At 42.6% G+C, this 24,966-nt stretch overlaps 1 protein-coding gene across 1 annotated transcript in view; it reads left to right on the forward strand.

Annotated features, from left to right (window-relative positions):
* The first annotated feature begins 1,194 nt into the window (after positions 1-1,194).
* Positions 1,195-24,966, forward strand: part of CYSLTR2 (cysteinyl leukotriene receptor 2) — a 69,200-nt gene continuing 45,428 nt past the window's right edge. Inside the window, exons 1-2 of the mRNA XM_075919046.1 lie at positions 1,195-1,558; positions 22,174-22,281. The gene's annotated coding sequence lies outside the window, so the exon portion shown is untranslated. The remainder of the gene's footprint in view (positions 1,559-22,173; positions 22,282-24,966) is intronic.

Consider the following 24,966-nt stretch of genomic DNA (forward strand, 5'->3'; position numbering starts at 1 on the left):
GAGCTTATCAAAATCTGCCTTCCTGAAATCCATAACCTCAATTGTGGTGGTCTCCCTTCTACCTTTCCTTAAGATCATGAACTCTATTATTTCGTGATCACTGTCCCCTATTCTGTCTTCCACTTTCAAGTTCTCAACTAGTTCCTCCCTATTTGTTAAAACCAAATCCAGAACAGCTTCTCCTCTGGTAGCTTTTTCAACCTTCTGAAACAGAAAGTTGTCTCCAATGCAGTCCAGAAACTTATTGGATAGCCTGTGCCTCGCTGTGTTAGTTTCCCAACATATGTCTGGATAGTTGAAGTCCCCCATCACCACCAAATCTTGGGCTTTGGATAGTTTTGTTAATTGTTTAAAAAAGGCCTCATCCACCTCTTCCACCTGGCTAGGTGGCCTGTAGTAGACTCCTAGCATGATATCACCCTCGTTTTTTACCCCTTTTAGCTTAACCCAGAGACTCTCTACACAGCTATCTCCTACGTTCATCTCCACTTCAGTCCAAGTGTGTACATTTTTAATATACAAGGCAACCCCTCCTCCCTTTTTTCCCTGTCTGTCCTTCCTGAGCAAGCCGTACCCTTCCATACCAATATTCCAATCATGCGTCCCATCCCACCAGGTTTCTGTAATACCAATGATATCATAGTTGTATTTATTGGTTAGCAATTCCAGTTCTTCCTGCTTATTACCCATACTTCTCGCATTTGTATATAGGCATCTAAGATACTGATTTGATCTTGCCTCCCTGTTGTGCCCTGACCCTCCTTTCTCCTTGCCATTATAGGCCGTAGTCCCCCCCATTTCCAACCCATCTCCCAGTCCCGCACATTCAGCACTTACCTGTGGGCTTTGCTCACCTGCCCCCGACAAACATCAGGTGATTGAATCCAGAACTATCTATTTCTATATTAAGGCAATGTTTACATATCTCTAAAACTAGGGAGATGATATGAAAAAAACAAAGAGCAGACGACTGTAAGCAGATTCAGTTATGCAGGAATAGGTAGGGCCTAGAAAGCCAGGGAGTTGACAACAGGGGCTGCTTCTGGGAAGGCAATCACCCTCCAGGAAGAGGGAGGAGTGTTTAGAGACTTCTGAGCTGCGTAGGCTGCAGTCACTCCCTGAAGGAGGGTTTGTGGCAGTTACTCCCAGAGAAAGGTGAGGAACCAGGAGGACAGGAAGCAGTGTCGGGAAGGAGCAGTTAGGGCGAGGAGAGGAAAGCCCAGAACTTGTGGATATAGGGTCTCTGGACTGGAAGCCAGAATAGAAGGTGGGCCTGGATTTCCCTGCCTGCAAGGGAAGGAGTGGCACTAGAAGCAGCGAACAACAAGACTGCTTGTGACGGATGAAGGAAAGACTTTGATATACCCCTTTATATAGTCATTTGGAAAGGAAAAAGCTGAGTGATCTAGCTGGAGGGCTGAATCACAAAGAGGATGTCATCATTCCAAGAATGAGAGAGAAGCAGCAAGCCTGAGCAAAAGACTGAGTGGTGGTATGCGACCATAGTGTTGACCTGATGACCTAATTCCCAGCATGACCAGAAGACACCAGTCTAATGGTGAGTGGCACACCATGTGACACTGCTCTTAATCAGTACATTCAAAATTCAGAGCTAGACTTATTAAGCCATTTCCTTTGCTCCCAATTCAGAAGTCACGTTCCCTGTGGCCCTAACTTAGATGAAAAAGTGTTTAACTCCCGTGTTTGTGTCCTATGTGTTTCATCCTGGAGTTAGTTTATCACCCACTGTAAAGTAACCTTAATCACAAGTTTCACAAGAATCTTACATTAATTATTTGAGTACACACTTCCCACAGGTTTGATGAAAAAGGCAATAGGTGTTTGCAGTGGTGCAGTAGGCCAAAAGAAGAGCCTTAGGGAGACTCTACAAACCCACAGACAGTCAGAAAGGGCCTGTGGGGAGCAAATCAGGGTGAGGATGGCAGATAGCCAATCAGAGCCTCTGTGAGGCAAAGAGGTAGACTTTGGGACTGCAGTAGGCCACGGAGGCAGGTTTAGAGCCAGGAAGACTACAGATTCCTCCAGAAAGGGGGAGAACAGCGTTGGGGGCATAGCCAGAGGGTAGTGTTATGAAGTGGATGCTATGGTCTAAGGGACATCCAGAACCAGATGGTGGAGACAGGTGAATGAACAACAGATGAGACCAGCCAAACACAGCACACTCAGGATACCTCTACACAGCAGCATTATTTCAGAATAATGGATGTTATACTGAAATAACAATGTTATAACAATGAAATAACAATACACATGAATTCTGTTATTTCAAAATAAATTTGAACTAACAGACAGCTTATTCCTACTTCTATAAACCTCATTCCATGAAGAATAACACCTATTCCGAAATAGCTATTTCAGAATAGCATTAGTGTGGATGATCCACTGCTGCTATTTCGAAATAGCCCCTCCACATGACCATTCAAAATAATTACTCCCTAGTGTCTCCTGGGGTTCTAAATCGAGGTAGCATGTCCACATTAGGGAAGCCTACTTCGGACTAATTTTGAGGCTTTCCTTTAGTGTAACCGTGCTGTTTCAAAATAAGCTATTTTGGAGTATTTCTTCCAGAATAGCTTATTATGAAATAAGCATGCAGTGTAGATGTACCCTCAAACTGGATTAAGCTAATTCCCATACTTGCCACCAGGAGGCACAGTGGTGGTGAGTCACATACCACTACAGTGTGATACAGGAATAGGAAGGGGCTAAAATATTCCATGTTGGCTTTTGGAAGAAATGTTTTTGGATAGTGGATCAATTTAGGTCATCACAATTTAAATTAAACTGAATTTAAAGGTAACAGAAGGCTTTATTATATTTTAAACCACAAATTGCTCATCCTGTTGAATAATAATAACTATTGAAGTTTTGAGTTCCGTTAAACTAAAACAGCTAAAAATGAAAGCAACAAATGAAGTGTACTGCTCAATTAAATGCCTGTTCATTTTCACTGCACATGCACATTTCACCATCTGTGTTGAGGAAAAATAAACATTGCCGCTTTATGACTGATTCTGAATAGATCACTAACTGTGCATAAACATCAATCTTTATAAGGCCAGATGGTGAGTCTTAACCCGTAGTCTGTGGTTGGAAGTGGGAAGAGAATTGAGGTACAACGCATCAGCAGGAGTCTCAGGAGGAATTCTTGGCCCTAATTCCTTAAGGGACATCTGGGCAGACTAATGCTTGTTCCCTTTTAATTGTATTTTAAGTGCACTTCCCCTCTATAATAGGCTGGGTTTGTTGTCTGGTGTAAGGGCCAAGAAAGGTGGTATTCCTGACCTAATGGGAGACTGGAGTGGCTAGTAATGATCTCTGGGAGTAGTATCTGTGTTCCTGAATTAGACACGGACAGTCCAGTCACTGCATGCATGAAAAGGCTCTGTGCAACCTCTTTGGAGTACTACAGAGTTACAGTTAAACCTATTCCTGAGCAGATGGTCAACTAGGAAGTTAGAGCATCTTGTGAACTTAATAAGCATGTTTAATGATTTCACTGAAAGTACAAATTATGATAGTACATATAGAGGTGTATATGAGTACAACTAAATAAGTATCTGAGTAATGTGACTGTGAGGTGTATATATAGTCAAAGGGGTTCTTCCCTCCATTCTGATTCAGTGAGGTTTTATTTTTGATCAGCAAAGCCGTTATTTGGATTTTACTCCTGTTTACTGGTTTATGTCAATTTTAGGAAAACCTATTCTGATTCTTTCAGGAAAAAGGTTATCAACTTCACTGCTTGATATTTATTAGTACCCAAACATTTGATTCAAATGTATAGTACATTTCCCTCTCTCTGGTAACTTTCTTATTTGAACAAAAATTTCCCAACCATCCTTTCACATAGCAGCACACAAAAGCTATTTTTAGGAATCTCATCTGGATCAGATCAGTATTTAGTAATTTACAAATGTATACAAATGACTGAAACTGCAAGTTTTCCCCTCAGAATTCCTAAATCTTAAATTTAATTCTGGCTGTCTTTTGCTATAGACTTCCTGAGTTTTTTCTGGTTTGGATTTTTGTGGTTTAGGGATGTAATAATTTTCTTTATTGGTTTAACATACTCTTTGAATTTACTGATAAGACACTTCAAAACACATACTTTACAGTCTACAAACAGAAGCCACGTAGCCTTAGCTAAGCCTCAGAATAAACTTTTCAGGGCCTTTTTCAAGAGTAGTTAATGAACAGTTTATGTTCAAGTTTATGTTCTTGGACAGTTGTTAATATTATCTCCCCATTTGGTATGAATTGCAAAACCAAAGCTCCATTGAATTAAACAAAGATTTATTTGAAGAATGCCTTGTTATGCTAATTAGACTGCAAGGAACATTCAGTGCAAAATATCCCAGAGTACAACATTATAACACATGAAATCTAAGGTATGTGTGATGTCATAGCGTGATGCATTCTATGATATTTTCAGTGGAAAAGGAAAAACTTAGAAGATTTAAGAAGAAGAGCAAACATTTAAAGTCAATGCTTAAATTGAGTTTAATTCTCACTATACAGTTCATTACTAAATCAGATTACATGATCAATCAAAAAATAGGCTGCTATCTTCTGTTAGTCAAACATTATTATGGTCCACTAGATGTTCCAACAATACTAATTCAGTTTCATCTTGCAATCCTTGTCTGTTGAGGAATTTCCACTTACATTATCTGGATGTACTTCAAAAGGGGATCACAGAGTCATCGAACTGGAAGGGACCTCAAGAGGTCATCAAGTCCAGTCCCCTGCCCTCATGGCAGGACCAAGTACTGCCTAGGTTGTCTCTGACAGGTGTCTGTCTAACCTGCTCTTAAATATCTCCAGTGATGGAGATTCTACAACCCCACTGTAATTTATTCCAGTGTTTAATCATCCTGACAGGACATTTTTCCTAATGTCCAACCTAAACCTCCCTTGCTGCAAAAAGCTGCACATTTTGTCTTCAGGCAAAACATAGAGTTGAATTCTCACAATAAAATGACTGAGCTTTCCTCATGTTAGATACTCTTCTTTCTTCACAATTATTGCTGATAGCTCTTATAACACCTATCACTCAAAGTCTGTCTCTGTTTCCATTAATTTAAAAAAACTCCCAAAGGTTATTCACAGCTGCTTTGGCCAGCCCATTATCTGGGTGTCTTCTTTAGACTTTGTCAGATGTTGGCTGTGGAGAGCCAAATATTTTGAGAACACCATTCTACTAAATCTTCAAATCCACCTTCAAGCAACTTGATCAGCTGTTCAGAGGAAATATTACTTAATCCTTATCTGTTGTACAATCATTCGTTCTAGTCTTTTGTGAATATATAATCTAAAACTGTGCAGGATTGGGCTACTGACTGAACTGTTAATACACTGTTCGGCAGAGTGTCTGCTGAACTCTGGCAGTTGAAGGGTATATTATTTCTGTAGATTTTAGGATGGGTGCACTTGTTATAACAGAAAATAGTAGTTTTTCCCTGTATAGAACTGACCTAATTTTCAAACAGTATCAGATATTATAACTTTTTAAAGGGAGAAAAAAAAACACAAAGCGACAGGCAGCTAGCTGTGTTTATATTGAGGGACAGTAAAGCTGGCAGTGAACCAAGGAAATGCCTAAATGGCTCCCATTTGCTGGATAGTTTTCGAATGTTCACATTCCACATTTTTGTCGACTGGATATGAGGAATTTGAGATAAATCTCTTAAATGCAGCCTAGAACTGACTAGATACTGCTGCAGTATCCACGACTTAATAAATATTATATCTAACTAAGTTACATACAAATGGCTCTGCTTAGTTTTACCAGCTCTGACTGCTTACAAATAGGGAAAGGCATTGGAGCATTTTTCTAGCTCGATCAACTCCTTGTGCTGGATATTGAATTTTAGGAAGTATCTGGAGGCTTAGGCTCAGGCATATAATCAAGATGAGTACACCTTGTTAACACAAATTAGAGCAACCTTGTCCTGGTTCCATTCACCTCCTATGGCTCCTCTTCTTGTTCGCTTTGGGGATTAGCTCTTTGCATGTCTGATACCTCTGTCTGTTCCTCTTCTTGTGGTCCCTTTCTCTGGAACTTGGAAAGTTATGGGTGTCTAATTGCAATAGAGCAGTGGTCTCCAACCTTTTTACACCCAAGATCACTTTTTAAGTCTCAGAACGGGCAAAGATCTACCGCCCCGCCCCTTCCTTGAAGCCCCGCCCTCTCTATTCTCCTGTCCATCACTTGCTATCCCCTGCCCTTATACACTATGTTAAACAGTTTATTTTTAAATTATGCAATATATAAAATTAAAATCACGTTTCTAGTTATGAAATAAATGGTCTGTTTTTAATTCATGCTATTTAAATGTCAAATGAAGCATGTACAATTATACATTTTGTTCTGTGCTATTTTGTAAATCTAAAATCAAGTACTGATCATTATATATTTTTTCTTCCAATAACAAAGTCTCAGTGTGACACCTGTGACTGAACAGTATCTGCCAGTGTCTTGAAGTCTGGGTTGTAGTCTGAGATTGCTAGTTGTATACAGTCCATCAGATGGGCATCTGTGATCCTGCGCTCAGCCTGGGAAGCTTGCTCCAGCACAGCTGGAGCTAAATGCAGCCTCCTTGGGCTGAGCGCAGGGCAGCCGGGCTGGAGGGAAGAGAAGTGGCTGCCCGGCCAGCTGGCCATGGCGCTCAGCCAGGGTGCACCAAGCTCCACGTGGGCAGGCGCAGAGGAGAAGCCGCCTATCAGCTGGAGCACGGGGCAGCCTCTTTCAGCTGAAAGCCACAGTCAGCTGGCTGGCGTGTTTCAGCCCTCCCGACCTCCCAGCTCCCACCATACCTCGCAGCTACTCACCTGTGTTGTTGCTCGGTGAGTAGCTGCTCCTCAAATGAGGAAATCTAATGTAAATGTACTGCGCAGGCACACAGTTCAGAGGGCTCAAGAGCGACTCTTAGAGCCCCTGAGATCTACCAGTAGATCGCGATCTACTGTTTGGTGACCACGGCAATAGAGACATTCCTTTTGTCCATCTTCTAAAGTTTTGTTGTCGTTCCCACACACATTTAAGCCATGTGAGCTGACAAAGATTTAGACATACCCAGAGCATCATCCCCAACAGACAGGACCTAGCTACAGCTAGGGATGTAATAGTGTAGTTGATTAACCGATTATCAGTTGATGCTATAGACTACATGCATTTCCCTCCCTTCCCCCCCACAACCAGTGAATTTTTTTAGCAGGCTGGCCAGCAGCCCAGCTCAGTTCTGGCTCACACTGGGTCCAGGATCTACTCCCCACCTTGACTCTTCATTTAAAGTGTATTAGGAGCCGGGCAGGCAGGCAGCCCAGCTCAGTTCCAGTTTGTGCTGATTCCTGGAGCTTAGACCCACCTCCCCAGACAGGGGGTTCTGCCCCCCCCCCCGCACTGATGACTCTTGTCAAAGGCAGCAGCACAGGGTGACAAGTGGCCAGTTCTCAAGAAGAGCTAGTTTTTACACTGGCTTCTCTTGCGGACTAGCTCCTACTTGGCACACTGCACTGCTGCCAGCCTGCCCCCAGGAACTATAGAATAGTCGACTAACTGATAAGAAGTCATGAGGTTATTCAACTATTCAGTTGACTGATATTTAACATCCCTAGCTACAGCAGTGATTGTATTTGCATGCAAGAGCTATCAAGGCAGCCAGACTCCTCTGAAGTATTCCAGGTCAAAATTCTCATTTCAGAGGAGCTATGACAGGGCTCTCTTCTCCACTTCTAGCACCACCCACAACCATGCTGGACGCTCTCCAGGCTTATATGTGCCAGTGTGTGTTGTAAGCTCTCTTCACAAGTTTATCAGTATAGCCTTGTGCAGCAACATACATGAAGAATGATGTAAGTCAAATAAAACCAGCTTTATTCTCTTCAGCTGACAATTCTCAAGGTGGCTACTTGTCACACATGTTTGAAGGTAACAAATGACCCTCAGTTCCCCCTGAAATATTACGTTGTTTAGGAACTCCTTTCAACACTTTCATGATTGGAAAGTGTGTTGCAGGAACACTCACCTTGGTTCTAGGTTGGAGGAGGTAAGTTGTTAAAATTAGCTGTAGTGCAGTATTTGAGTGCCTGACCATCTTAAGCAGACAGTTTGAGACATCAGCAATAAGATGACCGTAGAATGGGAGGAAAGAACCAAATGATTCTCATGATAAGACAGTTATCTCACCATGAATGACAAGACTTCTAAACTGAGTCTAAAATCCAAATGGTCCCAAGAAACTGAGGAGATACTCATATTAGACATACAAATAAAAATATGCAATGGAGATACTTAAAGTGAGGGTCTTTATCCTGGGTAAAAATGTTGGCGCAGCATAACAGGGTTCTTAAATCCAGCCCCGCAAAGATTTCCCAACATAAGGGGCCTTGCTTGATATAGAACTGGGATGGGTGGATAGTACTGTGGTACATAAGGCAACCCAGGAAGTTGCTGGAATGTAGGCCCTAAATTACACTTGGGGCTGCTCTAGCTCCTGGATCAGTCTATGGACTCTTATGGAAGATTTTACTTTTGTTTTGTCTTGTTTTTGTTCTTACTTGAAAATATGCCATTTTTGCTTGAAAAGTAATTACTTTTTGAGTGGAGGAACAGAAAAAAGGTCTATGGCTTTATTTTGTGCAAAAATGGACAAATTTTGCTTATCAGCACAAGTTGAAAAAACAAAATCTTATGTTTAAAATTGCACTGAGATCAAATAGGTTTTCAAATCAGATTGTAAAATGAGAATACATCACAGGAGCAGATGTTTTTGTCTCACATTGACAATCTCAATCCTTTGAGGTATTTCCAAAAGAAATTAAAGATCAGATTTTCTCTTGGACAAGCAAGGGAACTATATTAAATCCTCCTGTTTTTCAGGGAGTACCAAACAGCTTTCATGTTGGAATCTTAGCACAGATGCTGACTGTTGGTTTGTTTTGGTTGTGGGTTGTTGTGGTTTTATTTATTTATTTTTTAGTGGTGCGTTATCCTCTTTGTGTTCTCACCCGTCCAATGCAAGCAGTAGTGCCTTGGGATGTTGTCAGCCGATGGTCAGGGCAGTGTGTGTGTGTATGTTACACCTGAGTCTTCAACTACTGGGACACAAGATCCTGTCACAGCGGGCAGCCTAGGGAGGCTGACGGGTGCCCTGAGGGGTTTAACGTCCATGTCTTTAACCGCTAGGATTGGGATCCCTTCGCGGCGGGCTGCCAACAGGCTGACAGACGCCCCAGAGTTTACAGGGAGAGCTTATTACATCTCAGACTTTGACTGCTAGGATACATGATCCCTTCGCAGTGAGCAGCCTAGGGAAGTCTGAGAGATGCCCCTATGGATCTGTCCTCTGGAAGTGACACAATCCAAATGCCCAGCTCTGCCTGTATCTGTCCCTTATGACTGGCTGGAGTTCTTTTAAATTGTGCTTGGTTCTGTTACAGGTTTATTAAAGAAGCTTATAAATCATATGGTTACAATGGCTATTGCTCTATTTTTTAACTGCTAGCAAATATAGATCTTAAAAATGGTTACAAAGAAAATAAAGATAGAAAATAGAAATAATGGTACCAAGCTTAATCTTTAAAGAGCTCTAAGGGTATGTCTAGACTACAGGGTTTTGTCGACAGAAGTTTTGTTGACAGATACTGTCGACAAAGCTTCTGTTGACAAAGAGCGTCTAGACTACATTCAGTTCTGTCGACAAAGCAAGCTGCTTTGTCGACAAAACCCTGTAGTCTAGACACAACCCTACATGCAATAACACCTTCTGTCGACAGAACTCTGTCGACAGAAGGCGTTATGCCTCGTAAAATGAGGTTTACCAGCCTCGACAAAACTGCTGAGTTCTGTCGACGTTATGTTGACAGAACTCAGCGGTAGTGTAGACGCAGGTATAGTTTTGTCGACAAAAGTCTACTTTTGTTGACAAAACTCTGTAGTCTAGACACACCCTAAGTCTATGTGTACACTTAAGACAAAGGACCACATCCAGATACAATTTTTACTCCCTTCTGTGCCTCTCGACTCCAGCATATCAGGCCAGGGATAGGAAAGACGAATACGAGGTGGGCATCCTCATGGAAACTTGGGTGGCCAATCACATAACCCAACCAGCAGATACATGGTAGTTTGACGCTCAGAGTAAGTGTGCTGCTGGACCCATCTTTATACCCAGAGGGGACCATATCCTCTTTCTTATCTAAGATGCCAAATTCTGTTTCCAGGTGCCAGAATCCACAAAAAAATAATCTGGCCCTGGGATGTTTTATTTTTGATGGGTGGTTGAAACCCAGAGCATTTTTAATCAGCACACGTGACTTTTAGGTCTGGGTCACTAGCAGCATGTTTATGTTTCCTCTAAGCTGCACAGCCCCACAGCACCACACAGGCACTCAGGGCCGCAGCAAGGAGAAGTGCCTTCCCCAGACTCCAGCACTAGGATAGCCTGCACCTCACACTCTCCATCCCCAGACCTACCCCAGAGTCTTCATACTCATCCCCCTGCACACCAACCCTTTGCCCCAGTCCTGAGCCCCTTCTGACACGCTGAACTCCTCAGCCTACTTATTGGTGCACATAATTAATTTTGCACATTCACAGGAAAAATTAGAGGGAATGTTGACTCGGACTCAGTTTGTTTGGTTCCTTGACCTGACTGAAATTCCTTGAGAAATTTGAACAAAATTTAGCATTCCACTTTTAAAACTGTGAACAAAAACTGACATGAATTACAGTTTAGAGATAAGGAGAGAGCAAATTTATGACTTGTTAACAATTAATATCTGTTCTGAGACAACAATAACAAAATATTTAATAGTAGAGATATGATAACAACATGACAGTAATGGTCAGGAAATCTGGGGTACTCAACACTAGATGAATAATCTATATTGCATAGAGTTTTGCCGTATATAAGAAGTCAACTGACTAACATGGATTCTGTAATTTAATTCATCCAGTTTGCTGTTTTGAAGAAATCCCTGTAGAGGGTGGTAGAACACTTTTTAGTTGCTGAGGTATGTGTGTTTATTTATTTATTTTTGTTTCCAATTAGAAAACTGAAAACGAAATTAAAATTTATATCTTTAAATGGTAACCTTGACATCAGTTCTACTCTCAGATCAGTATGATGGATTTTCACTTCATTGTTTGGTACTCCTAGTCCATGCAGGATTCCTGGACCAGGAGACATGTAATGATGTAGCAGGTAGTGGCCAATGTTCCCTCTACACTTTTTCCATCCATGTGCGGGATAATTTTTTACATACACCACCGAGGCATGTGTGAATATGTACCAGCAGTAGAAACAAAAAATCTAGCTGCGTGGTTCTGCTTATCAACTGGGTGGCCGCACAAGCGCACAGTTTACAGGGAACATTAGTAGTGGCCATAGTATTACTGATCAAGCTCTGCCATGATAATCTTTGCTTTTTTTTAAAAAAAACCTGCAATAATTTTGTAAAAATATTCAAGGAATAGGGGATGAGTCTGTTTAAGTGCCAATTGAATAAAGTTAATCACACTTAAAAAAATTGCAAATTAGTTTCTTTGTCTTAACTGATACCTCTGAAATCAGTATTCCATATTTCCCTAGGAGTCTGCACTAGGTGATGACATTACAAATACAATAGATGGGGGAAAATGAGAGATTTAAATAGAAAACTCTTAAAATAATAAAAGGAAGACAAGCCTCTAAAAATTGTAAAGGAAAAGTATTTGCTATATTGTCATGCATCCTCCCTCATCTCAAAAAAGTTGGCAGGGATGCTTTCCAGACAGCATAACGTTCTACCCCAGCCCCAATTCTTCCTGGAAAAGCCCAGCTGGAAGAGAATTTCTCTTCTCAAGATGGAGAACTGATAGGGGAGGAACATTTCCCAAATTGGCTCATAAGCAGGGGTTCTCTTTATTTGTTTTCCAGCCATGTGTAACATTTGTTATGTACACCGTACTGAGGTAATGAATGGAGGTGCTCTATATGTAAAGGCTAGACTGTCCACTAGGACTTCTTACTGGAGGCCTTTTTTTCCGACAGAACTGGCTCCCTGCGTCCACACACACCTTTTGTCAACAGATCTCTGTCAACAAAGGAGTTCTTCCTCATAAAACGAGGTTTACCACTGTCGACAAAACCGCCGTGTTCTGTCAATTTACTGTCGACAGAACACAGTGGTAGTCTAAATGCAGGTATAGTTTTTTTGAAAAAAGGCCACCTTTTTTTTTAAAAAAACCAGTAGTCTAGGCACATCCACTGTGCAGCGGCGGATTTAGGGCAGGGCGAGCGGGTCGGCTGCCCCAGGCCCCGCGCTTCCTGAGGCCCCGCACATGTGCTGTGGCACCACGGCGCATGCGCCGTGTCAAAGGGGGGCCCCAGGAAATTTTGCTGCCTGGGGCCCCACGGCACTCTCATCCGCCCCAGCCACTGTGTCATCTAAATTGGGTTAGAGTTCTAGTCTGGCATTATCAAAAACTCCCATAAGGATTTGGGTGTCCCATTGCCATCAACTTTCAATGGGAAATGAGCACTCAACTCCATTAGGCATCTTTTAGCTCTCAGTGCTGTGACCTGGGCCTCCAACAGTCCCTTATCACAACAGATGTTCTTCAGAAATAAGAAAACAAAGAGCCAGGTTTGGGAGTTGCTGAATGCTGCAAAAAAGCAGCAAGAGATATTACTGGTAAACATGGGTGAGACTGCTTATTATTAATGAATCATACTCAGGAAGACGGGTGGGGCAGGAATGCTAAAAAACAATCCCTTATTTGTGAAATGCAGGATTGGCAATCTAAATTTGGCCCAGTTCCCTGTTATTTAGTACCATAATTCTTTATTCCTTTTTATTAAAGCTCCTTTACTGTGCTCTGGCAGCAGACGTGGACCTTAGAATGAACAGGAGAAGCCCTTGCAGAATATCCCCTGTGCAAATGTAAGGGGTAGATTTGAGGACATAACTGGGTATTCTCTACTGAAGCATTATCTACCTTGAAGCAGCTCTGAAATTGCTCAAAATCTGGTCTAAATCACTCGGGGGGTTGGGTAGGATCCTTCATGACCTCATATCCCAGATCACTTATTTGCCAAAATATCCTCTCATGGCCAGGCAGGATGATGAAGTAACTCCACCTCAGTTTCCTCCACCAGACAACAGTCTGGCCCTGTAACAGTCAGCTTCAAACAGCTCCAGCCAGGCCATTTAATCTCATCCTTGATGGGGTAATAAAGAATACCACAGGGCAAAATTCCATACACCCCACATCAGGTGATCAGTTCCAGTCTGGGTTTTTAGTTCTTATTCCCTTTTGCTCAGAGAGGCTTTCATATCTTTTTCTCAGGAAGGTAAGACGACATAGGCTTGACATCTCTTTTGGCAGAGTCCCAGGGATTCTGTACTTAAGCTAAAACCTGTTTCTTACAATTCCTGACTGCTTTCTCCCCTCCTCCCCCCGGTGTCTTTTCCAGATCTACCTCCACCTCCACCTCCTCCTCCTCATCATCCTGGGGAAGACAGCTCCTTGTGCAGCTTCCTTCCAACTTGCTGCTGAGAAAACTCCCCTCAGTTCTCAGCCTTCCTAGCAGATGTCCTTTCATGCAGCCTTCTTATCTCCACTGTCATTAAGCCAGAAATTAGATGCAGCTGAGGAAGTGGCTGTTAACCCCTTAGTGGCTGTGGTAGGATGGAGTCTATGCACCCCACCCTAGAAGACAGAGAAAGAAACAATTGGAATAAGTGAGAATCATGTGCAGTCTTGGGCAGTTATTTATACTACCAGTACAAAGTGTGTTAAAAATGTTACCAACTCCACCTTGAAGTTCTAAATAACTATACAAGGTGAAGGGCAACTGGATTGGGTCTACACAGTGGTTAAAACATTGGAATTGGCCTACAAAATTGCTGTAAAATACATAAAGTAAGGAAATTGGGAACAAATTATTTGCTCAAATTTTATTTTAATAAATGTTAAGAGGCTATCTCTGCTGTCTAGAACCATGGGCTGTGTCTAGACTGGCCAGTTTTTCGGGAAAATCAGCTGCTTTTCTGGAAAAACTTGCCAGCTGTCTACACTGTCTGCTTGAATTTCTGCAAAAGCACTGACGATCTCATGTAAGATTGTCAGCGTTTTTGCGGAAATACTATGCTGCTCCTGTTCGGGCAAAAGTCCTTTTGCGCAAAACTTTTGCGCAAAAGGGCCAGTGTAGACAACTGAGATTTGTTTTCCGCAAAAAAGCCCCGATCGCAAAAATGGTGATTGGGGCTTTTTTGCGGAAAAGAGCATCTAGATTGGCCACGGACCCTTTTCTGCAAAAAGTGCTTTTGCGGAAAAGCGTCCTGCCAATCTAGATGTGCTTTTCCGAAAATGCTTTTAACGGAAAACTTTTCCGTTAAAAGCATTTCTGGAAAATCATACCAATCTAGACGTAGCCAAATGGTGTGCAATCAGTTCTGAAGCAATAGCTACTGTAATGGCTTCTGCTACAGTAAATTAGCCACAGCCAACCAGCCAAATAGTTACATGTGGCTAGTGGCTAGCATGTTGGACACGATGTGTCTAGAACATTTATATTGTAAATCTAGTTCCACTTTCTTTATACCCCCCTCAGAAGCTTTCTTGCTATTGAAGGTGATATAATCCCTCCCACACTGACTTTAAAAAAACAAAATAGTTACATTAGTAGATCCCTAGTGTGGACACAATTATAAATAGAGCCATGCACAGATAAAAAATTTGTATCTGCATCTGTACCTGTAAAAATGATCTGCAGATATCTGCATTGACATCTGCAGATGTAGATACCCGTGGATATAAAGAAAATATCCACAGATTTGCAGGGTTCTAGAGAAAAAATGTGTTACTGCATCCATATGCACATAAATGAGCTGTGGATATTTGCATCCACATCTGTGGATGCAGATACCCGCAGATATAAAGTGTATATTTGCAGATTAACAGGGCTCTAAGTTTAAAGGTGCCTTTTACCAGTATAGTTTATTCCCTTTCCTGAATGGGGATAGTTCTATTATTATAAGACACCTTTATACAGGTATAACTGCATCCATACTAGCGTTGCATTAATATAAATATTTCCATTAAAAAATCACACCCTTATCCACAATAATCATAATGGTACAAAAGCATTTGTAGACAAAGTCATAGAATCTCCCTCAGTTAAAATATACAAGCAACACACCCACATCAGCCCTGTTACACCAGGAAGAGAGAATATATGCATTATGATGTCATAAAGGTGAGAAAGTGACTTTTTCAGCTGTCTTTAAAAATACATACAACTTAGTTGATGCTCCCTGAGCATGCTCAAAAGCATTATAAACAATTGATAATCGTATTTTAATTTTGTAACCAGTTGTTTATTACACTTAGGTGTAGAACTGGTCCAGAATAACCAGTTTCTATGACAAGTTTTAAAGGTTAGCTGTTACTAACTCAAGTTAGCAGAATGCAGAAAGATTTCAAAAAATTCTTCTTTAGAAAAGTCCAAATATAGAATGAATGCAAACCAAAAGGAAAACTATGAATAGGAAGTTATAAGTAAATGAAATACAGCTTTAGAAGTACAACTGTTTTGCAACACTGGCCACAGGATACTGGTTACCCTTAAAAGCCATTGGAGTGCATGGCAGCTAACAATGTTTATCACTTTCTGTAGCATGATTGGATCCTTAACACTAAATGACTGAAAATTCATTTAAAAAACACACAAACAAACAAACAAACAAATAGAAATACTCTCTCTTCATTGAAGTTCATGAAAATATACCCATTAACTTCAGTGGGATTTAGATCACAGCCTAAATAAGATTGTTCTTTAAGGATCAGTTTGAAACTTTTTTAACTAGCTATAAAAAATATCAGTCTAATACCATCAAGCATGCCAGTGTGACAGGTATTTATTAAAATTTCATCTTTTTTTTCTAGTCCATCCTTTTAAAATTCTTCTATCAACTATTCTGAGTCACTTAGCATCTTAACATCAACTTGCCTTTGTTTTCACAGTATAGTTTTTTAATAATTATGTAACAGTGAAATCACTATTAGTTTGATACATTTGAAAGACAGATTTTTTACCAGGTTTATTATTACTGTTACACATTCACACTATCATCTGAGACAATGTTTGCATTATATCTTTCTTTTACTCGGACAAACATAAGTAAATAAGCAGTCATTCTCTGCTGTTTGATTGTAGAAGAAAGGTATAATGCAAACATTTTAGAAGTTATTTTCTTCTACAATTCTTGCAACAGCAAAGCTATTATGAGTTACTACTATGCACTATAAATACAGTAGTAGTTGCTGTCACCTACATGTAAAGATAGAAGTTTGTCTTCACAAGATGGACATAAGAGTGTGAACATATTGTCTGTTTCCCCTTCTCATGTTCATAGAATAGGTTTGGAATTTATTCCTTCAATTCTGGTTAGGATTGTTGCAACAACATCAAATCAAGAAGATGACTAATACACAGAATCTGTTAGATCTAACAGGAAGTCTAAGCTATTTCCTGGAGTTAGCACATACGTAAGCACTGCAAACTAGTTGGATAGCTCTGCTTCTTGCATATTGTATGAAGTGAAGTTGTAACCCAGTCAATGCCAGGATATTAGAGCAACAAGGTGGGTACTTCAAAGTTTTGTGGTTTGTGCTTATGGTATTTCAAAGGTTCAGCCTGAACTATGATAATATCCTGATGTTCCAATTCTCCAAAATAAGGCTTCAAACCAAAACCAGACAGCTTCCTTTCCACCCTTGTCCTCCTTTGCTGACTTTTATAACAACATTTTTATCAGAAATACCAACTCCTTTGCAGCCACAATCCCCTATTTGAAGGCAACACATTATAACTGAAACATGGCTTCCATACTTTCCCCTACAAAGACCTCTATGGTAGAACCAAATTCACAATGCCACTGTCATGGTCACAAAACGGCATTTACATGGAACATTGATTTTGCCAACAGTAGACATTTATAAAACTCATTCACCCATTTCTCACAATGCCCCTCTTTTTTACTACATTTTCTTTATTTTCCGAGCCAATAGGAAATTAGTATTGATCAACACTTTGTGGCAGGGTCAGGCCAGGGAGCTGCACCAGAGAGGGGAAAAGGCAGCCCAAAAGGGTAAAAAACCCTGTAAGTAGAAGCAGAGAGCTGCAGGCCAATTAGATGCAGCTGGGCGGGAGCTGGCTCAGGCTGACTGGGGCCAGCTAACTCCTCTGCTGGCTGACTGAGGGCCTTTAAAAGCCTCAGCAGTTGGAAGCTGGAGGGAGAGGACGGGAGGGAGTCTGAGGAGGTGTGGCCGGGCTTCATGTTGCCTGTCTACACTGGCCTCTTCCGCAAGAACAGTTGCGCAAGAGGGATTATTCCTGAGTGGGAGCATCATAGTTCTTGCACAAGAAGCACTGATTTCATACATTAGAACGTCAGTGCTCTTGCGCAAGAACTTGCGGCCAGTGTAGACAGGTAGCAAGTTTTTGCGCAAAAACAGCTGCTTTTGTGCAAGATCATGCCAATGTAGACACAGCCCTACATACCTGAAAAGAGAGAGAGAGAGAGAGAGAGAGAGAGACAGTAGTACAAATGTAACCTTGGATGTTAGCCTGGCTGCACTTTCTGCAGGCTGCCATCTGGGAGGTCCATCAGGGGCCTGTCAGTATCCAGGAAGCCCTGCGGGAGAGCTTCCACCCTGAGGAGTTCTAAGAGCCTCCCTGGTCTGCCCCACTGGGGGCTTGTGCCTCATTCCTCCCTCACGTCCTTCCACTTACCCCTCCCTAACCCCCCTTCCTGATGTCAAATAAAATACATGAATTTTCATGAACACAAACTCTCGTTTTTAACAAAACTGCAGGGGGAATGAAACTCTGGTTAGACTGGGGAAAGGAGAGGGGAGAGGGGAGAAGAGAAGGTGGGAGAGGGAAAAGGGAAACCTGGGAGGAGGGAGCAGGCAGGAAGAAGCAAGGGGAAGGAGGGGGAGTGGAAGCTCAGGGTTAGGGGATCTTGCTGAACCAACTTGATTTTCATGCAAACCTGCTCCTGGCTTTGCATGTGGCCTTTGGTCACCAGGCTGGCAGCTATCCTGCCATAGATGGCCGCTTTCTTCCATCTACTGCGGAGATCATGGACGTTGGGGGCATCCCTCCAAAACCTGAATAAGGTCCAGGATCTCCACCCTGGATCAAGAAGGCGCCCACCTTCTCTGGGCCCTGACAGGCTCTTGGGAGTGGTGGAGGGCTGGCTGCCAGTGGCTTGCTGGCTCATGTTTTGGGGCCACTGGGTCAGGGGCAGTGACTGCTGGCTCTGGGCTGGCAGGCTTGGAGCTGGCACAGGCAGGCTACGTCTACACTGGCCCCTCTTCCGGAAGGGGCATGTAAATTTCAGCAGTCGTCGTAGGGAAATCCGCGGGGGATTTAAATATCCCCCGCGGCATTTAAATAAAAATGTCCGCTGCTTTTTTCCGGCTTTTAAAAAAGCCGGAAAAGAGCGTCTAGACTGGCCCCGATCCTCCGGAAAAAGTGCCCTTTTCCGGAGGCTCTTATTCTTACTTTGAAGTAAGAATACTTTTTTAAAAGCCGGAAAAAAGCGGCGGACATTTTTATTTAAATGCCGCGGGGGATATTTAAATCCCCCGCGGATTTCCCTACGACGACTGCTGAAATTTACATGCCCCTTCCGGAAGAGGGGCCAGTGTAGACGTAGCCGCACTGTGGCCAGAGTCAACCCCTTTAAGGGCTCCGGGGTGGGGAGAGGGAGAGGAGTGTTCTTGGTTGAGGCTGGAGTGGTCACCAGGGCACCCTGGGAAAGCTGGAGGCCCCCTATTTCTATATGTGTGTTTACATAGCACTTATTTCGAAATAGCTATTTTGAATTTGGCATTATTCCTCGTGGAATGAGGTTTACCAAATTCGAAATAAGTGCTGCGCTATTTCAAATTAATTTTGAAATAGCCGTTTGGTTGTGTAGACACTAGTAAAGTTATTTTGAAATAACAGCTATTATTTCGAAATAACTTTGCTGTGTAGACATACCCTAAGACTCAGGTTGTGTACTAGAATCCAATCTCCTGGTTCCATGGTTGACATAATTATTTTGGCATCCCATCTTAATTTGTTGGCTAATTAGTTTTTTTCATTTTCTTTAGCAGCTAGGTCATATAGATAAAGAAGCATGTGGCGCAAATCTCTTACATATTCCTGATGAGTTATTTCTTGTTGTAGGGCTCCCCTGGAGAGCAGAGGGGCACCCCCCTTTCTGTAGCCTTTCCCATAGTGGGGAGGGCCTCTTTCTCCAAGGATTTATCATACTGATCGCTCTTGACTATGTCCCCATCACCCAACCCCCTTTGTCCTGTATGGCCTCCCCCTCACACCGGTTGTGGGGGAGGGCTTATGTCTTCAACCCTCTTTGCCTCCAATCCCTCTATGCAGTGAAGTCCAATCCTGATCCCACAGTACAACAGAGTCAAAAGAAACCCTTTGTTGTCTTCAGACTTCAGGGGTGGGGGTAGGCGGACCCAGGCCCACCCTCTCCACTGGGTCCGGGAAAGGGGTTGAACTGTTACCCCTTCCCTATTGGTTGATGAGATCACCACCTGTAACACGTAAACCTGCGGGCATCAAAGCCCTACTCCAGGCCACTTCCTACTCTGCCGGCGCCTTCCCTTACCCACGCACCAAGTCCACCGTCAGCTCATCCCTCTCCCCAATGGGTCCCACTGATTCTATCTCAGGCTCGCCGTTCCAGGGTTGTCGTTGGTCCTGCCCCGCTTCGGTGCTTTCCCAGCAACCTGTCCTGGGGTGCCGCCAGTCCTGTCCGGCTCCTGGATCCTCACAGCCATCTCCCCCCTATTCCTTGGAAGCTCCTCCTCCAAGGCTCACCTCCCTCCTCTGGGCATGTGGCGTGCCCTTTTTAAAGAGCACGCCGCACCGCCTGCATGGCCGCCGTGTGTCTCCTGCGGCGTATGTCTCCTCCCCCTCCCACCGGGTTTCCCTTAGCGGTGCACCCCAGCAACCCAGGATGTCTGCACCTGTGTCTTCCAGCCACTATGGGTTCTCCCAGCTTTCTGCCAGAGTGCAGGGCTTGTCTGCCCCATCACACTTGTCTTCTGGCTTTAATCCCAAAACACTAATCAATAGACAGTATAGGTTGCCTCCCAAACATAAAAACATGAGGCATGTCCTGTTGTATCATTTCTGGTACAGTTAGATGCATGAACTAATGGCTTGACATACTTCCACCAGTTGGTTTTCTTAGGCTCTTCTAAAGCAATGTTTATCAACCTGTGGTACGAGTACCCTTTAGGGGTACTTGAGAGAAGTCGGGGGCAGGGAGGTATGTCAATACAACTGACATTTGGAGAAAACTGAATTTTTGTTTTAAGTTTTACAATGATTTATTATTTTTGTACTTTTTACACCCAAAAATTTCATTGCCCGCCCAGCTACAATTAAGTTGTTTAAACAAATGTGTTGCAATGGTAGAAAAAAATGTTGTGTGTCTGAAAACTGTATGCACTGGGAGTACTTATAATTTTTTTTTAAAGGGGGTACTTTATTAGAAAAAAGGTTGAGAAACACTGTTCTAGAGTACCTAACATATTTAGTAAAGTACGATTAAACCTCTCCACTGGATTCCTTATGGGGTGATAAGGAGTTGTACGTGATTTTACTCCAGTGATATTACTTAATTAAACAATCAACTATGATTCAAAGTTGGCACCCTGATCGCTGTGGATTCATCAGGGAAACCCATAGTGAGAGATAAAATTCACCCACAGCACACTTGTTACAGTGCTGGCCGTCTGAGCCTGAGCATACTTAGTGAAGAGATCAGTTAGCACAAGAATATTCTTAATGCCCAAAGCATCTGGCTCTAATGTTAAAAAGTCTATGCACACCAGTTCCATAGGAGCATATACTTTAATGTTCACAAGCTCAGCAGCTTTTTCCTCTCGAGCTTTTCTTCTAATACAGCGCTCACACTCTTGACATTTCCTTTTTACTGTCTTGGTCATTCTAGGCCAATAAAATCAGTCTCTAGCTAATTCCAGAGTTCTCTCAGTCCAAAGATGACCCATTTAATCATGGATGCCTTCTAATGCTTGATCCCAAGGTGTGTAGGGGATTAATAGCTGGTCTAAATTGTCTCCTCTCTGCTGGACTTTCCAATACAAGACCCCATTTGAAAGGAAAAGCTTGGGCCATTCCCATAAATATTACAGAGTCTCATATTCTTCTTTCTTTTCCTCCTCCAGCTTGGGTCTATAGCCTGCCTCAAGGAAGTGAATCACACGGGCTATATATTTGCCACGTTGCTGTAAGACTTTCCATTCAATAGGAACTGAATCTGACGCATTTGGTCCTCCTGGCCTAGAATCTGGATGTTAAAACTCTGGTTGTATGCTTTCTGAATTATTAGGCAAGGTTTCTACACAATTTGGAGCAACAATTACTAATCTTTTTGCTTTGTCTTTCAAATCTTTCTCATGAGATGTGCGGAGTACTGTATGAACTTTCATAACAGATTTGTAGATCTCTTTATCCCATTCATCTGAATAAGATTGAATTCGAGAGAACTTTTTAATAATTCTTTCTATTTGCTCTATGTCATCTTCATCTATCCCTAGAATAGCATGTGGCCGCCGAGAAAGACCATCAGCATCAACATTAGCTTTGCCGGATTTATACACGATATCAAAATTACATAAGGACAAGGCTGCCACCTATCTATGACCAGTTGCATCCAATTTTGTAGTCTTCAGGATGGAAGTAAGGGGGTTGTTATTTGCCATTATCTTATATGGAGCTCAATTTAAGAAATCATGGAACTTAACACAAACTGCCCACTTCAAGGCTTGAAATTCTAACTTGTGAACTGGATAATTTGATTCACTGTTGCTCAATCCCCTACTGGCATAAACAATAACTTGTGCCTTCCCAGACTGTATTTGATACAAAACTGCACCTAACCCAGTAGTACTGGTATCAGAATGAAGAATATATGGCAGCTTTTAGTTAGCAAACCCAAAGACTGGAGTGGTAGTCAATTTGTGTTTCAAGGTTTCCAAGGCCTCTTGACAAGTTGCATCCCATCTACTCTCAAGTGACTGACTTCTATTCCATCTATGTCCTTTAGAAGCACCAGCAAAGAGAGAATGCAAAGCTTTGCAAACAGGCGCAGCAAACAGGAAGTTTTGAGATAGAGTTCTCCACATAAAGGAGGAGCAAATACAGGACCCTTGAGGTAAGTGGCTGTCTGTAGTATGTGTTTGGGGGTTACTTGCTGTGTGCTGAGTTTTTGTTTGTTTGAAGGAGTGTGTGCTGTGGCTGGCAGTTGGAAGCTGTGAGCTTCTAAAGGTTTGAAATCTAGAAGCCTCTGTTAATTGGCTGAGCCTTAGTTAGGGGGTGGAGCTATCAGGAAGGCCAGGGCTTTATAAGGCAGTGATTCCGCAATCAGGGAGCTTTGTGAACAGGAGCAGCAAACAGGGAATTTTGGAGGGGAGTTGGAAGGAGCCAAGGTACACTTGCCATTCTTTATAGTTTAGTTTAAAGGTTTTAATCAACACTTCCTGATTTAACTAGAAGCCCTATCAATAATCTAGGTAGCTGTAGGAAAGAATGCAGGCAGAAGCCCAGCAGCAGAGTGGGGGCTATCCTGTTTATGCATTCAGTGTAGTATGTATGATTACCTGCCCTATGGGTGAGTGGCATATGTGTGCATTACGTGCAAGGAGCTCTTGGCCCTCAGAGACCACGTACAGTCTTTGAAGGCCATGGTGGCTGAACTGAAGTGTCGCAGAGCAGGTCCTTTTGACCATGGCTTCGTGCGCACATTGCTCATTCTGCCACACAAAGGCCCCTCACAGAAAATGTAGGTCGCTGACACACTGTGAGAAAGCATAACTTGTAAGTGCACAATGCAGCTTTCTATGAATGGAATTTAACCTTGTAGGCATCTAAGAACAGGGAGGTGAGCATGAAAAGATAGAGCACAGCTGCAAGAGATAAATAAGACTCTCTTGACCGGTCCTTGAAGGTAGGGAGGTAGGCACAGGGAGATAAGACGCAACTGCCATGCACACTGACCATGCCCGCACCCTGCACTGTCCATGGGGCCATCATGCGGGCATCATGAAAAATCCTATAGGGCAATATTGCACATTACCTCTTTACCAGCCTATCAGGCATGGCCAGGGAACAGATCCTAATAAGGTACCGGATATCAGGTTACGTTATAAAACTCCCTCAACCTCTTTGTTCAGGGAGGTTCCGAATGTTGAGGGCACATGTCTTTTTTGCCTGGCTGAAGGATTGATCACCCTGAGGCTGCCTTCCCACCCTTCGAGTCAAAGATAGTGGTGCGTGAATCCGAGTTCTAGTGTATCTTTACACTGTTATCGTTACTGGGTCTGGCCCACGAAAGCTCATCATCTAATAAACCATCTTGTTAGTCTTTAAAGTGCTACATTGTCCTGCATTTTGCTTCAACTACCCCAGACTAACACAGCTACATTTCTATCACTATTAAATATATTAGTTATTGGTTTAGTTAATAGTTGAATCATGTTAATTTCACTGTGTAATTCTGTAGAGTGTAACTGAGTTCTATTAACCACACTGTGTAAACTATATAATCCTGTGTTGTGTAGTGGTGGTGTATTTAGGCCAAGTATAAGTGTTAGAAATAGAAACATAGGAGTTGTTAAGTTGTAGAGGTAGATTTATGACTAACTCTACCAGCTGCCCTAAAATAACCATAGAGGGGCTGGCAGTGGACAGAGTTTTTATTATCATCATTTTGGCTTTGTTTTTGTATTTTTTGCTTGCATGCTACACTGCCTTAAGCGAATTAGAGATAGTAATTTAATATAATCGAATTATAATCACAAAGTTTGTAATCAGTTATGTGCAGTTTGGTTCAGTTTTCCCCTCCTGTAAAAGCATTAGGCAATTGCTTGTTTTAAAATTCATTTAAAAGTCACTTGATTTTTGATAAGTGAACCATTCTGTTTACCATCATCCAGTAGTTTTCATTGGGTAATCGGCTTTAACTCCTGGGGGCTCCCATCACATCACCGAACCAAGTTGCAACATGGAGGAGCTGAGGGAGGCAGAGAGGTATGTAGATGAGGCTTTCCAGGACACTGTAAAATTGTCCCACCTCCAGTTAGACAGCCCCTGCACTGTAAAGGAGGATGAAAGACTCAGGGAAGGAGAGCAGTCAACGGGAGTAGAAGGAAACCTTCCCATAGTTGGGACCCTCCTTCCAGATGTTGGGGTATCCTCTTGCACTAAGGTTACCTCTCCAGGGGAGGGAACTTCAGTCAGTAGGAAAAGGCAGTTGTTAGTCATGGGAAATTCGATCATTAGAAATGTAGATAACTGAGTTTGCGATGACCGGAGAACCGTATGGTAACTTGCTTGCCTGGTGTGAAGGTTGCGGATCTCTTGAGGCATCTGATAGGCTTATGAGTAGTGCTGGGGAGGAGCCGGTGGTCGTGGTACATGTAGGTACCAATGACATAGGGAAGGGTACCAGAGATGTCCTGGAGGCCAAATTTAGGCTGCTAGGAAAGAGACTGAAATCCAGGACCTCTATGGTAGCACTCTCAGAAATGCTTCCAGTTCCACGCGCAGGGCCAGGTAGGCAGACAGAGCTTCAGAGTCTCAATGCGTGGATAAGACAATGGTGTAGGGAGGAGGGGTTCAGCATTATAAGGAACTCTGGAAACTTTTCAGGCTGGGCTCCACCTAAACCAAAGTGGATCCAGACTGCTGGGCACTTAACATTAAAAAGGTCGCAGAACAGTTTTTAAACTAAGAGATGGGGGAAAGCCGATTGGTGCAGAGGAGCACATGGATTGGACAGAGAAGTCTCTTAGAGGAGAGTCTATGATAAAGATTCTCTAGGTTTTAGTCAGGAGGAGAG

Source organism: Pelodiscus sinensis, chromosome 1 (assembly GCF_049634645.1).
Source record: "Pelodiscus sinensis isolate JC-2024 chromosome 1, ASM4963464v1, whole genome shotgun sequence".
NCBI classification, from domain to species: Eukaryota; Metazoa; Chordata; order Testudines; family Trionychidae; genus Pelodiscus; species Pelodiscus sinensis.